Source organism: Anas acuta, chromosome 1, assembly GCF_963932015.1.
Source record: "Anas acuta chromosome 1, bAnaAcu1.1, whole genome shotgun sequence".
Lineage (NCBI taxonomy): Eukaryota > Metazoa > Chordata > Aves > Anseriformes > Anatidae > Anas > Anas acuta.
The window spans coordinates 99,709,597-99,724,612 of record NC_088979.1 but is presented as its reverse complement, the minus strand read 5'-3'; the positions used below and the strand labels follow the sequence as shown (position 1 = coordinate 99,724,612).

General features: G+C 36.9%; 1 long non-coding RNA gene across 2 annotated transcripts in view; it reads left to right on the top strand.

Annotated features, from left to right (window-relative positions):
• Positions 1–3,276: 3,276 nt before the first annotated feature.
• Positions 3,277–15,016, top strand: part of LOC137860145 (uncharacterized) — an 85,451-nt gene continuing 73,711 nt past the window's right edge. The window contains exon 1 of one of the 2 annotated variants that reach the window (XR_011098749.1): positions 3,277–3,511. This is a non-coding gene — a long non-coding RNA (uncharacterized lncRNA). Of the gene's footprint in view, positions 3,512–5,398; positions 5,504–15,016 lie in introns of those variants that run through there. The other variant, XR_011098750.1, reaches the window with a different exon arrangement.

Below are 15,016 nucleotides of genomic sequence, written 5' to 3'. Positions count from 1 at the left end.
AGAAGAAGCCAGATGGAAATACAGGTTGCTTTTGAGACCAGGGCAGAGTAGTACAAAATGAAATGCTGGTTTTTGGTACATGACATTGGGTGGAATTCCTTCTACTAATCAGGAAAATAATACCTCTGAACTGAATGTCCTCTTTCTTACAAGAACTTAGAGGTATGACTTTAGTTATAATGGAGCAATTAATATTTTATGAATCACTTACATAACCTGAAGATATCCTAGGATGACTAGCCTGCTGCTAAGTGTGCTCCTATGGGAAGATAGCCCTCCTGGTGTGAATATTTTAATTACATAAATATTTTAATTAAGCAGTGCTGATGTGCAATTGAGAAGTCTAGCCATCCTCTCATCTTTTCTGTATCTTGTGTGATAGTGCTTAACATGGTCTGAGAAAACTGAAATCAGCTCTCCTCAAACAGAGGAGAGGCTAGCCCTGATTTTCCACTTCTGCATAAGTATTTAAATATCTGATCTGTTAGATAAAGGACCCTACCTCTGCTCTTCCAGCAACTACTTGAAGCCAGTCCTAAAAAAATATATTTTTTTGGTGTGACCTGATATTCTCATCCAGAGTTGCAAACTCAGTTTGAAAGATTTGCAATGAAGTTTTGTGAAATCATTTTTTTTCCAAAATCATTTTTTGGAGATGTGTGTGTGGGAAAAATGTACAAAGAAAAAATCATAAATATATTGAAAATCCAGAAAAACACCAATTGTGTCTAGCCCACCCAGTAAAAATTTAATTCTTTCGACACTCCCATCTATTTCCGCTATTTGTTTTTGGGAATAAAGGAATGGAACTGAGCTTTATCTCTATTTTAGCCACCTTTTATGCTCTTTGTAATAGTGCTTGATCCAAGGACAGATTGCTGTGAGGAATATGAAGCTGTTCTGTATTATATGGGGTTTCTTTTCTGATTCCTCTTTTGCTTTGCTCCTGCAAGAAGAGGTTGGGAGAAGATGGGTGGGTGGACTTCAGGCTTCCAGAGGGTGCATCTTAATGTCAGTTTTCAGCTTCTAGGTGACATTAGCTCAACTGTTAATATATTGTTTGGAGTGAGTGGGATTGACGTATTAAGTACAAAGTAATTGCTTGAAGGAACAGGGCTCAGTTTTAATGGGCTGTTCAGAGTAATGTGCTACCTGGTATGGCTCCTGGATGAGTTCTGTAATAGATGGAGCCTGCACATAGCTAAAGCAATTCTCCCCCTCCAACAAAGACTGCTGTATAGGTTGATTTTGTCATTATGATACAGAGTTGAGACATTTAGAGCATAACTGATCTCTCTGTTGGCAGTGTGTGGTTAAGCATAACAAGAAATGAAAGGGATATTTATCTTTTTAAAAGATAAAGAAAATCCTAAACAGCGGAACCTTTTCTGGCAGGGCTTTAGAGGAGTTGCATGTCCATTAGATTAGTAAAGCTGAGCAGGAATTTTTGGTAGTAATCCTTAGATAGAATTTCAGTGTCTGAAAAAGTAAAAATTATCCTTAGGGAAATAGACAATATGATAGTGGTAAGTATTAGGATTCTTTTGGATGGAAACCCTCACGAGAGTTTGTTGGAGGTGTTATATGTAGGTTTTTCAGGAATGTATACACAAAAATGGTGACTTCTAGCTGGAGTAAAGGCAAGAACTAAAAAAAAAAAAAAAGAACAAAAAAGAAGAATCTCTTTTACAAGGCAAGGCTAAAAGCATTTAGCTATTGCTCATAACTAAAGACTGGTATACGATCTCTCTTTAAATGAGTAAGGGAAAGTAACATAAGCTGAGGACAACACCTGCTTTGGATAAATTTAAATGGGAAATTCTGACCATGAGGATCTTCAGTGGATCTTTTGATAAAAAAGATGTTAAAGAAAGTGAATACTCTAAGACAGGTTTTGATGTTGGCTATTAAAGGAAGTGGATGACCAAATGCAGTCTATTTGGGGTGTCTGGTGTACCTTATTTAAAATAGATTGAGGCTTCTTAGAGTCAATATAGTTTAAATGTGTATGTCTGTGTGTAAAATGAAAATAAAAATAATATTTTGCACCCTAAAAAAAATATGGTCTAAAACGACAATATTAATGCATTGAAAGTTTTGAATAAAATATTTATTGAATTTTATTGTTACTCAATATTATATGTATAACATAAAATACGTAATTATATATCTGGACTTATATATGTGTATCTATTCCAATAACTGATGGAAACCAATATGAAATATCGGTGTTTCCTGTGAAGCAGAAAATTCAATTTCCTTTAGACGGTAACAATTGCACAGTATTTATGTGACTTGTGTGTCAAAATTACCTTGATGTTATTCTCCTTTCAGCTGCTGATAATTGGCTACAGGACTTTCTTACCAACATGCCGATCATCGGCAACTTTCCAGGTTTATTAGCAGAACCTCGAAAGGTAGGAACTAATGGCTGTTTATATTTTCCTTCCTTTTTCTTTTTTTTTTTTTTTTGTAAAGCCTGTAACTTAATATATTTGTATATGTGTTTATTTGTGGATTGTATTTAATTTTCTCAGTTATGCCATGAGACTTGGAGTCTTTCAGTTAATGGGCAGTAGTGGAGCAGTAAACAAGAGATAGCATACTTGCTTTCTGAAAGAATCCAGCACATCATGGGACCTTCTGCAGGAAGTGTGTGTAACAAATCTTTACTTTTTAGAAACAGTTCTACCCAGAAAGTTTTGCAACAAGCTTACCTGCTTTGTTGGTTTGGCTTTTATCTCTCTTTAATTATGAACAAAATCTGATTTAGAAAAGAATTAAAGGAAAATGGGCTGTAATAAGCATGAATGGTTGTCCTGATTTTAATGATTTTTTTAAGAGCATGTAGAACATTTTGAAATACTTAAATGGCACTCAATACATATGCGAGCATTTAAATTGGAATCAGTAGATTTGTTGTGTGTTTTTGTACTATTTAGTTATCACCTGACCTGTCTTTTGTCAATATATAATCCTTATACTTAAAAATAAATCCCTTCTGATTGTATCTTCTCAGTCAGTTAATTGTTAAATTAATGGCTCTCTACATTGACCTAGGTCCTTATAACTTTTTCCAAACGTGAAGTTTCATAAATTATTCCCTTTTTGCTTTGTTGAGACAAGTAAAGTTCTTGCTTGCTTCACTGGCTACAACTCTAAGCTATGGCTGGGTACAGCTGAGCTTCATCTGATTTCAGCAGACTTTCAGCTGCTGATTATGGCCATTACTAGTAAAGTTCAGAAACATTTCTCGTGTCCAAATGATAAGTTCTCCAGTCATAAAATGAACTATTCTTTGGAAAGTGAAATGTCACTGAAAAGTAAATTTGTGACAGAACTGATTGTGAAGATTGTTGGAAACTAAGGTATGCTGGAAGACACCTTAGTTTCCAACTGTGGGGGAGAGCCGGATGAAGTGGAGGCAATATATTTGCTCACGGCCAGAACAACCTATGCCAGCTTCCCACTTGCAAAAGGGCAGTTCAATACAATATTACCAGAATAAAAGGTAAGAGAATAATCCAAATACAAACACCAATAACCATTTTATCAGACTGGTAAATGTAAATGTCTTTTTTTCTTAGTTGTGACAATATCAATACTCAGTCTCATGTCTGAAAGCTGTAGGTTACTTACTACAAGGTACCTTGTAGGTGACAGTGCTATCTGCTGACATTCTGACATTATTCAACATCGTGAAAGTTGAATTTCTGGATACCTTTCTAAGATACACACCTAAAGAGGGAGAAATCAATTCTTCTGCTGTTGTGTGCTACAAATTACTTACCTGATATAGTAGATGATCATCCAAAGGTGTTGAGAGACATAGGTGTAATATGGTGTAATATGAATGTTCTTTCCAAAAATTTTTGAGAAGTTATTTGAGATTAGGATCTTAACAAGTTCAAGAGGCCTAGAAATTAAATACTAGTAGATCATTGTCTTTATGCAGATAATTCATTGTCTTTATGCAGGTAATTACTTGGTATTTCTCACTGAAATCACAGAATTAACAGTTATAAAAGGAGAAACGTTCTTCAAATGAAATCTGTTTAAACACACACACACATCTGTGCATGTGCACACACGTTACATGCTAGATGTTTCAAACTTCACTTCTGTCAAAGGCAGAGAATCTTTTTTCTGGGTTACAGAAGTGTTTGTGACTGAGGTGAAATACTGAATATTGCACTTTTTTCTTAGTTTTGATCAATTTTTAGTCCTTATTAAAATGGATTCAAAATCAAAGCAAAAATGTAAGCATGGGAAATTACCTGAAACAAAGGTCTTACCCATTCTTTTAACTGAAGTTGTCAAGGTAAGCATGACTTGGGTTCATCAGCAGATGCTCTTTTACTAAACTTCTTATAAAATTGTTAACCCGGAGACAAAGCACATATGAATACATAACCACAGCCAGGGGATTGAGATGGAAGTGCAGCTGGGAGTTACGCAGGGCTGCCTGCGCTGTGTACTGCTGCACGGTTCACAAGCTGCACAAATTAAGTTTCAGACCACTCACAAAACCCTAGCATTTAGCCTGCTCCATGTAATATCATCAGAGAAATTGTTTCTTGCCTGTGTGCACTTACAGTCAAGCAAATCACGCAGTACAAAACATGTAATACATTTTGTGGTTACTGGAGAAAGGAAAAAGGAGAAGGCAGGTAAGTGAACTGTCATTCAAACAGAGGCAGGAAGATCTTCCTGTTATTACTTTTGTTACTGATACTGTTACATCTGCCAAGTTACTCCTATTCTTTGTGATCGCTCAAGGGTAAGGGCACTTCAAAATGAAAAGGGGATTCTGGACTGCATATTAACAACTGCATATTGATGTACTTCAGTGTGCGTGTGCCTTTTTTATCTCCTGGTACTCTTTCTTTCTTGCCAACATTTGTATACATATTCTTTAGGAGCGACTTTTGATGAAAGCATTGACAGTTTATTATTGCTCTGCTTCTGAAAAGCAAAGTATATAGCTTGGAGCAACGTAATTTTTATTGCAACCTGTTAAAGATGTTTAATTAAGGTGAATCAAAACAAACAGGAAAGTAAATATATAATGTTTTAGCTGTTTAGATACGTGTGCTGTAACTTTTCCTATGCTAAAATCATAGTGGAAGACTATCTTATGAAAATAAATATAAACATAAAGCAGAAGTTATTCATACATTTTTTTTTTTTTTTCTAATAAAGATCACATGTATAGGAAAAGAATATCAACTAGGATGGATTTTTTTGTTGTTGTTCATTGCATGGTACAGGTACCAGCCGTTTGCTTTTACTGCTGACTGAAGTGTATTCACTTCAATAAATGGAGTATGATGCTTTATATTTGGTGTGCTGCTGAGGCAAAGTCTGTGCAGTGCTCACAGGTGTAGTGCAGCTGGGAAATTAGAGTAAATTAGAGGTAGGAACGTGGAGCTCTTGGTGGCAACTTAAGCCAGGAGGTGCTCTCTATTACCACACCTGAATCACATCTTGTGCTTTACTTAGGGTAAGTGGCCACTGGGTAAGTAAACCCAAGAAAAATCAACTTTGTTGTTTTTCCTTTGTGAGTATACTGAATGCTGACGTCTTAGGCTATGCAACATTTTCTTTACCAGTGTTTTGTAATGTCACTATATCATAATAAATTATGAGAGCTTTGTTCTTCTCTTCTTCCATGTTCATTCCTGTTGTGTCTGGGATGGAGGAGCTGATGCATTCTAATCAATGCTGCATATGAACATGTAGGTGTCTTCATTGTAGTACAATGCTTCATTACAGAATTTTTTGATTGTAAAATAAATGAGTGAATGTTTTCTCTGCTATATTATCTATTTCTTCATGCTGAACAAATATCCATTACATGCTTTACAATATCCTTTCTTAGCCAATCTTCCTGTGGGATCGCCTCAGTTAGTATGTTAGAAACCATACTATAGATGAGGTAGCTATTCTTAGCTAATCTGTATCGCCAGCACTGAGATTGAGGCTGAGTCATTGTGTATGTATTTTTGACAGTGGCTTCCATAGCAGGGAGTGTTTTGCTGTGGTTTCAGTGACAGGCCCTAGGAAGCCACTGATGCACAGAATACCACTTGCACTGAGCCTGAGCAACTGGATGAGCCCATCACATAATGAAACTTTGTTCATCTGGGTAAACACTGTTTTTGTTGGGATCATTTGGAATTTACTCACTGTTTTCATGTTAGACTTTGCTAAGCTCAGCACTTGATCTGCTTCCACTCCTCGTGGTAATCTTGTTCTTTAAAAGCACTGGGGCTTTCTCCACTTCGAATTTGAAGGCCCTGCAGGTTTCCCACCAGTCCAGAGGCAGATTTTTTCCTGGACTTGCTGGAACAGTTTTCAGGCAACAAAGAATCATTCCCTCCAGAAAAATCTCATTTCACAGCTGAGAGAAGCGCTTCTGAAAGTTACACCATCTGTAAAATCTTCTTACCTTAAACTCTCCATAATAAAGAGTTAGCTCTTCTTAATTTTGTAGGGATAACACAGGGGGTGCTACTTTATCTTTTTTTTTTAATATATATTTTTTAATCAGTAAATCTCCAGAATCAACATGTCTGTTTGGAAGAAGACTATGGAAATAAGGAATGCAAAACATGCAAAAGCAAATAACTAATCTCACGTGTCATACATGCACTGAAACATGTAATGCAGCAAGTGCTCTGTTTTTGCTGTTTTTAAGAACTGTTCTGATGACTGTTTTCTCTGTTTTGCCTGATATTAGACTATAATTTTGGAATCTGAGTAATTCTTTGTAACTGTGGCCATAATAAACAGAGAATATTAATGATCAAGTTTGTGTCTAGATTGCTGCATACTTTAATTGCACCCATACTCGTGCTACATCATGCTCATTGTTGTGCCTGGTTATGAATGAATGCCTCACTGTAGTAGACAAATATTAAAAAGGAAAAGGGATTATTCTGGAAATGAAAATGGGAAGAATATTGTGGTTATGTTTGAGAAAACAGCACACTAAATTTTTGTATGGAAGGTTTATGATAATTGAGTAAAGAAGCTCGCTTGGAGAGGACAGTGTAAAGGAACTAAGGAGGAGAAAAATATGTTTTTTCAGAATACCTCCATCAATTCTATTGCAATTTTATCTGTTAGTGTTAGTAAGACTTTCTGAGCTCACTGTATGCTGTTTGTCGAGAGACTCTTCTTGTTTTGTAATATCCAGTTATTTTCACTGTAAGCAAAATTACACCCATTGCCTTTCTCCCTTTCTCTCACAGATGTATAGTTTCAAAAACTATTATTCCCAAGTAATTCTTACTCAATTTTTTGTTTGTTTGTTTGTTTATTTTTTTTAACAAAAGAAGAAATGAGAAATGTTTTCATAGAATTGTGGAGGCAGATTGGTGGATGGCAAAAGATGACAAATGCGGAAGTGTTTGGATATTTGCTTACATTAATTTAGACATGACAGTGGTTTTCTGAAACTGGTTTTCAGTTTTTGTTTTTCCTGGAAATTTTACACGAAAACATTGACTGTCAGATGCTAGAAGCAGTACTGTCTGACACTTGAGCGCTGTCTTCCTTAGTATTATCAGCTACTGGCACAATACAAGAGTCAGCTGTAAAGCATACCACCACTGCATGACAGAGCTGAATAACAATGACATTTCTGGTTTTAAGGTACCCTGATTAACTTTTTCAAACCAAGTAGGCTTGTTGGTTGCAAGGACCATAATATTACATGACCAAACAGTTTTTATTAGCTAGTTCTGTGAGAAAGACTTTTTGGATGGAGTACAACATGAATATTAGCTTCAAAATAATGAAATAATGTGATCAGAAAAATTAAAAAAAAAAAAAAAAAAAAGAAAAGAAACATCAGCAATGTCATTTTTAGCAATTTAGTGTCAACAGTATGTTATTATTTAATGTTCTTCAGAAATTGGATTGAGGATAATGAAAGAAATATAGCCATCAAAACAAAATTGGGATGGAAGAAAATGAGGAAAGTATATATACATAGGCATACTTCATCATTATACATAGGCAACTTAATCATTTAATATTTGCTTTCTGTTATATATACGCATAACCCAATGAAATGTTTTATGTTACTGGAAAGGAAACAATAGTTCTAGTTGATAGATAAGGTCTGTGACCTTTCAGCTAACTTGTTACCCAGTTACACAAAACCTTTTTTGAGCTTGGTTGGGTCCTGTGTCTTTGCAGTTTTCTGGCAAGCGATGGGCAATGTGCCTGCCCCAATGCTCAGGCTGCAGTGGCTGGGGAGGGAAAGGGAAGGTGGTGCTGGGGGCGGTTGGTCTGTCTAGCTGGAGCCTTCTTTCTACACTACTGCATCTCTCTAAATGAAGCATTGGAGATGATGCTCTGTGGTGTTCCAGAGCCCAGTAAACCAAGTACATCTACCAAACCAAAGTCAAACATCATCACGTTTAGAAAATATATACTGAAGGAATACTTATTGTGAATTAGAAAAAAAAAATGTGGGGGGTTTTGGTTTTGTTATGGAACTTTTTTCATGAACTTCTCTTGCCTCCAAGAAAACCCCTTAGGAATGGAAATAGGTACGTTTTGAATGGCTACATTTCAAAATCTTATTTTCCATAGTAAAAGTTGTACTTTGTTTGTTTTACTGCACTTAACATAGTTTTGTGCTCTTTGATAAGAGCACCCATTCTGGGTGAAGTGGATGGGGCAACGGATCAGTAGTGTCATCTGTTTATCTTGTGCATATCCTCTTCTTCCCTTAAAGTCTGATGGATTTTCAGCAGTTGCATATACAAGATACTTTAAAATGTCACGTGGATCATTTTAACATATTCCAAACTGCACATTCAATTAAAATTAAACTGAAGCAATGAAGTCACAGCTGCTCTGCTGCCTGAAATAAAAACTAGAAAATTACTGAGTTAGACTTGCTTGCATTTATAGGATGCATGTATAAACAGAAGAATTATATCTGCTATTTCTGAATGTCCATACATCTTTTGTTCATCTGCAGACCACAGTAAATGCTAATCTTGAAACGAATAATTCACTTGTTTCAAATACATTCTTCATAGTTGCAAAGAGGTTAGAATTTTTAAAGAAGAGAAGGAATAAATTTGTGTGCTATATTTACCTCCAAGTTCATGAATTCCATTAAATTGACACAATGCATGTAAATTAGTCTGTTTAAAAGAATATCCAGTTTTGTGTATAGTTGTCTGTTTTGTACTGTGTGTGAGGATATTACTTCATTTATTTTTAATCTGTTAGCATTTTCATGTGTCCAAGCAAATATGGATTCTAGTTATCTATTTCAAAAGTAACCAAGACCTGAATCATTGAATACTATTTACATGCCAATCCAAGATTTTATATATACAAGTATTCGGAGATATTCAGGTGCTTAACATCTACTAATATGCCTTTACATAACTAGGATTTAGAAGGACTTATGGCTTATTTATTGTGGGATGTAGGAAAAAAACATAATGCTTTAGGGATATTATTTCTGTTAGTTATCTTAGGTAGTGAAATCATAGTAGTGTAGATCTGAATGGGTGCTTTCAATAAATACAATCCAGTTCCCAGATACTTTTTTTTTTTTTTTAAGCAGTCTAAAAAAAATGTTGGTATCTTCATTGCGATGATGTTAACATTGGGTGCCAAACTGGCAAAATATAAGAGTAAGCTTTAGAATTTGATTTAGCAATCAAACTGGAAAGGGTAAATCTTAGTGGACAGAAGGAGGCATAAAGACATTTGGAAAATATGCCTCAAAGCTAGATAATTGCATCTTACTTGCAGTTGGGCAGATGGCAAGATCTAATGAGCCAGGTCATCTTGAGCCAACACATCTAGGTTCGACCACCATTGACTTTGAAAAACCAACTGCCAAGTCAAAATAGAGAAGTATGTGAAGAAGTATGTGCCTATTTATTAAATAGGCAAATGATCCAGCATTTAATTGAATTGAATAATTCATGATACGTGGGCAAGCTTACCACCTTCAGTGTTTTGGAGAGAGGTGTGGTACTCATGGTGGCAGGGGTTAATGCAGTCACAAGTGAGAGTGCACATTTAAAAGTAGAAGAAACGATACCAAACTTTAGGAGTTTTAACTTCAAAACCTGGAGAAAAGTCTTCATATATAATGCTTTTAATATATAAAATATGTACACAAAGGAATGCAGGTCTGGTCCATTTTCTGCTTTCCTGTTTTGTTGTTAGTGGGCTGTTATAAGATACTTAAAATGAAAGTTAAGTGGCTTGTCCGCTCACCATGCTAGGAAAAATGCAATGCTTCTGGTAATGCAAACACTTCCTATTACTCTTGTGTTTACGGGCAGAGTGAATTATTCAATGAGAGTTAACCTTCCCCATTGTGTGTGTAGTTGAAACCTGTCAGTTGCATCATTGGGCATCAGCAGTCAATTTTTCCACACTGAAATTGATTGAAACACATTGACACCTGTGCACCTTGATTTTATTTATTTATTTTAACACCACATGCATAGATAAATAACTGGCAGAGTGAAAGGTAATTCTCAGTAACACTAAACTATTGTTTAGTCAATTAATTTTGGCTTGTCAATTAATTTTGGCATCCCTGGGGAATGTGCTAATGTTTCTCAACCTAAGTCATTGTAATAAAGCTCTGTGTTACCAGGATGTTGCTGACAAACTATTATAGTTCATCTGGCTTGCAGGAGACCGTAGTAACTAATTGACAAGACCTTGTGTCTACTGTCTTTATTTGCTATAGTTATTTTATATGAGGGTGTTGTGGGTTTAGGTGGCAAGGTTTTGGTAACAGGGGGCCATAGGAGTGGTTTCTGTGAGAAGCATCTAGAAGCTGCCCCATGTTTGGTAAGGGCCCCATTGTTGACCCGAGCTGAGCCTATAAGCAATGTTGTTTTGCGCCTTTGTGAGAGCATATCTAAGACAGGGAAAAAAAACACTGCACCACACAGCAGCTGGGAGAGTGAGAGGAGTGAGTAACAGCCTTGCAGGTGCCAAGGTCAGTGAAGAAGGAGGGGGAGAGGTGCTCCAGTCGCTGGAACAGAAGTCCCCTGCGGCCTGTGGTGAGGACCATGGTGAAGCAGGATGTCCCCCTGCAGCCCATGGAGTAGCACAGTGGAGCAGGGTTCCACGCTGCAGCCCGTGGAGGAGACCACGGTGGAGCAGGTGGCCCTGCACCAATGGAGGCTGCCGCCTGTGGAAGAACCCTGCCGGAGCAGATCCCGGGCCGGACCTGTAGCCCGTGGAGAGGAGCCCACGCAGGAGCAGGTGACCTGGCAGGAGCTGCTGCCCATGGGGGAGCCAGGTTGGAGCAGTTTTCTCCTGAGGGATGGACCCCGTGGTACGGACCCATATCTGGAGCAGTTCTGGAAGAGCTGCTGCCTGTGGGAAGCCCACGCCGGATCAGTTCATCAAGGACTGCATCCCATGGGTGGGACCCCACAGCACAGGGGACGAGAGTGACCGAGAAGGAGTGGCAGAGAAGAAGCGCTGTAGACTGACCATAACCCCCATTCCCCCATTCCCCTGCACCACTTGGGGGGAGGAGGTGGAAGAGGGTGGATGGAGGGGGAAGGTGCTTTTGGTTTCTTTGCTTTGTTTCTCACTTCACTAGCTTGTTAGTAATAAGCAATAAATCTTACTATCTCCCTATGCCGGGTCTGTTTTGCCTGTTACAATAATTACTGCATGATCTTCTCGTCCTTATCTCGACCTTTGAGCCCTTTTCACATATTTTCTCCCCATTCCTCTTTGAGGAGGGGGAGTGAGAGAGCGGTTGTGGTGGAGCTCGGCTGCCCACTCGAGCGGAAACACGACAGAGGGACAAGAAAGAAATCATAGTAAAACACAGTGTGTGTCAAGTGTAGAACTTGAAACTTTGCCTTAGAACCAGGACCACGTGGTGAGGAGGACTTCATGCATGCAAAACCAAATAGGCTGGAGCAGTGTTGAGCTTTATGACTTGTTCTTTCCTGGTGGCACAACAGAAGAAATAATGGTTGTGGTTTGGTTATTCAACTCCTACCTCTGTGGGACTGGCAAGAATTAGACCACTGTTGCTCCTTCCTGTCCAGATCTCTCAGGCCAAGCTGATCAGGTCTCACTTTGGGATGCCATGGTGCAGCAGATACTGAGCCAGCCTCTGGCCTGAGGCACCCTCAGCTAAGTGTGGAATATTGTCTGTTTTTGGAAGCTGTTTGTTTTCTTCCCTGTCCTTGCTGTGGTAATGCTTTCAGTTCCAGGCAGCTCTGAATCTCTGTGTTGGACTTGCTTATTTGAATGAAAATTGTTTCATTTGTCATGCTTCAAAGAATGTAAGTTTTAAAATTCCATCTATGAAGACCACACTTTTTTTGACTTCACGTTTCTTTTTCACTGTAACTTACATGATACTCTTCATCCATCCATATCCACTTCAGAAACAAATTAAATGTGGAAATTATTTGGTGTCCCTTTATTCAAGCCGAAGTTTGGTGTTAAACCCATTGGTTTATTTTCTACCAATTCTCATAGAATAGAATGAGAACACAAACTTCTTCCCCTACTTAATATTTCTCTCCGAACTGAACCAATTTTGTGAAAGAGTTTTTAAAATATTTTTAAGACCATTTTTATATGTTGCCATAGCCTATGAAAGCTTTGGGAGACAGCTTTTGCCTACATTTTATGTGAAATTAGCTTTAATTTCCTTTGTAGCTAGTAGAAAAATGTTTTACAAGTCTCTAGACAAAGACTCTGAACTCTGCCTCCCATTGTCTATTACAAATATAAAGTGCTTGATGTATTTTGCTTCACTTGAATAAGCTTCACTCAAATGTGGATGCTTAAGCAGGGCACACTGGATTCCACCTTCCCCATGCACTCTCACATTTTCATTTTTGTTTGGTGGCTGATGGAGCCTCCTTCTTGGAAAACATTTGTCTGTCCAATTTTTGTCTCTCTGGCATTTTCGTTTCTGCTTTGTGTAATATTTTTGTCTTTGTTTATCTAGTTATTTTGACTCAGTCTTTATAGTCTTCCTGAAATGGCTTGTTGAAGGCCTCTGGTAATTTTCTTACCAGGTTTTGAATTGCTTTCTTAAGTATTACTCATCTGCTCTGCAGTAAAACCCCTCTGTTATCACAAATTGAAGTCCTAAAATGTTTTCTAGTCATCATTTCATATAGCATATCAAAATTAAATGTGGCTTTTTGGGGGAATGAAAAAAGTGCAGATATTTTATTTTGTTATTAGTTGATTTTTGTGTAGATAATTTCAACCACTGCTTCAGTTATTTCAGACTTCCAACAGTTTATTATATATAACTTTAAGTCCTAGAAGTGGTAAGTACAATTTTAATGTTTTCCTTTTTTTATTTTTTATTTTTTTTTATTTTGCTTGATGATCTAATCAGGCACAACTGTTTAAGAATGACTTTCCCACAGATCTCTTTGCACTTGTAGCAAACTTAATAGAATATATAGGAAGAGTAATAGAAAGAAAATAGAAAGAGTAATAGGAAGAAAATAGATATTTTTTTTTTTGTCTCTGTTTTCTGACCCCTCCCCCCAAAAAAAAACAACAACGACAAAACAAACAAACAAACAACAAAAAAAAACAACCACCTCTCTCAAAACATAACTGAGCTAAAACAAAAACAAACCAACACCAAAAACCTAACACTTTTGGACATATATTAAGATGTATTTCATATGACTTTTCATACTGCTGAATTATGCATTTTTAAACTCTTATAGTTCATATTGTTACAACTGAACATATTGCTACATATTGGGAGAGAGTCAAGATGGTTGTAAATGGATGTATTAATGTAACTAATGCTATTAGTGAACACATTCTTAACCAAGATGGAAACGAAAGAACGGAATGTTAGAGTTCCGTTTTAAGGGTCTAGATTTTAGATCGATGCATGGGAATATATGAATTGTACCCACAGGTAAACTCACTGAAATACACACTGATACTGTCGTTTTAAGCATCGAAAGTCTATCTTTGTTAATGTTTACATTTAGTGGAAACTGCAGTGAAGATAAATTCTGCAAACAAGCTCTAGCTGGGGAGTTGTGCAAATATTTTCTACCTGCTTCATTTAAAAATTAAGTTATGTTGTTTACACCTTTTTCAAAGTATTTTTGAACATCCATGTATTGAGGAAATGGGGAGATACAGTGAAATAAGTGATGGAGAGAGATTACATCAAAATAAACTTTTCAAAATCATGGAAATGAAGTAACTCAGTTGTTTGAATTCATTTCCAGAATCTGATTCACTAAATTTGCCCTTTCAGAAGAGTAAAAATCATACATGTTTTCCCAAGGAGGGGAACACCTCTCCTGTTAATTTCTTTGAAGCCACTATTAATGATGAATTCTTTGCCTTTGCAAAATGTTTTCAGAACCCTACCACTCCCAAGCCCATTTTGATGCAGTCTATATGGAGCAACATGGTAGCAAAGTTCAATGTCTACTTCAGAAAGTCCATTTAAAAAAAAAAAAAATCCAATTAACAATACAGCTATTATGTTATGATAGAAACTGCACTGTCTTGAGTGATAATGTGATTCAGTTTCATATTATACATGTCGGTGGTTGCAAAAAATGTAAGTTCCCTTTGATTCGTGAACATAAAAGTATGCGTTTTTCTTATAGTCTTTCACATTATTCTTTATAGGTGTGATAATTTTACTAAATTCTAGTTATCAGTGCTTAGTTAAGTTTGGCCTTCCATTTTCAAAAAATCTTGGAAAGCCTGCATAGCTGTGATTAAGCAGTTTGCAAAGTGACCGCTGGTACATCGTCTCAATGAGACACCTCAGGGGAGGTATCACCCAGGCTCTCACTGAAATATATTACCACAAGTCAAGCTTGTCGAGGATTATTACCTTTGAGCATATTACTACTTACTGGGAGAGAGTACAAGATGATGGAAATCATAATGAGCATATTATTTGCTAATAGCTGACATGTTTTGGAATAAAAGAAAAGAGGAGGCATTAAAGTAAGATCGATTT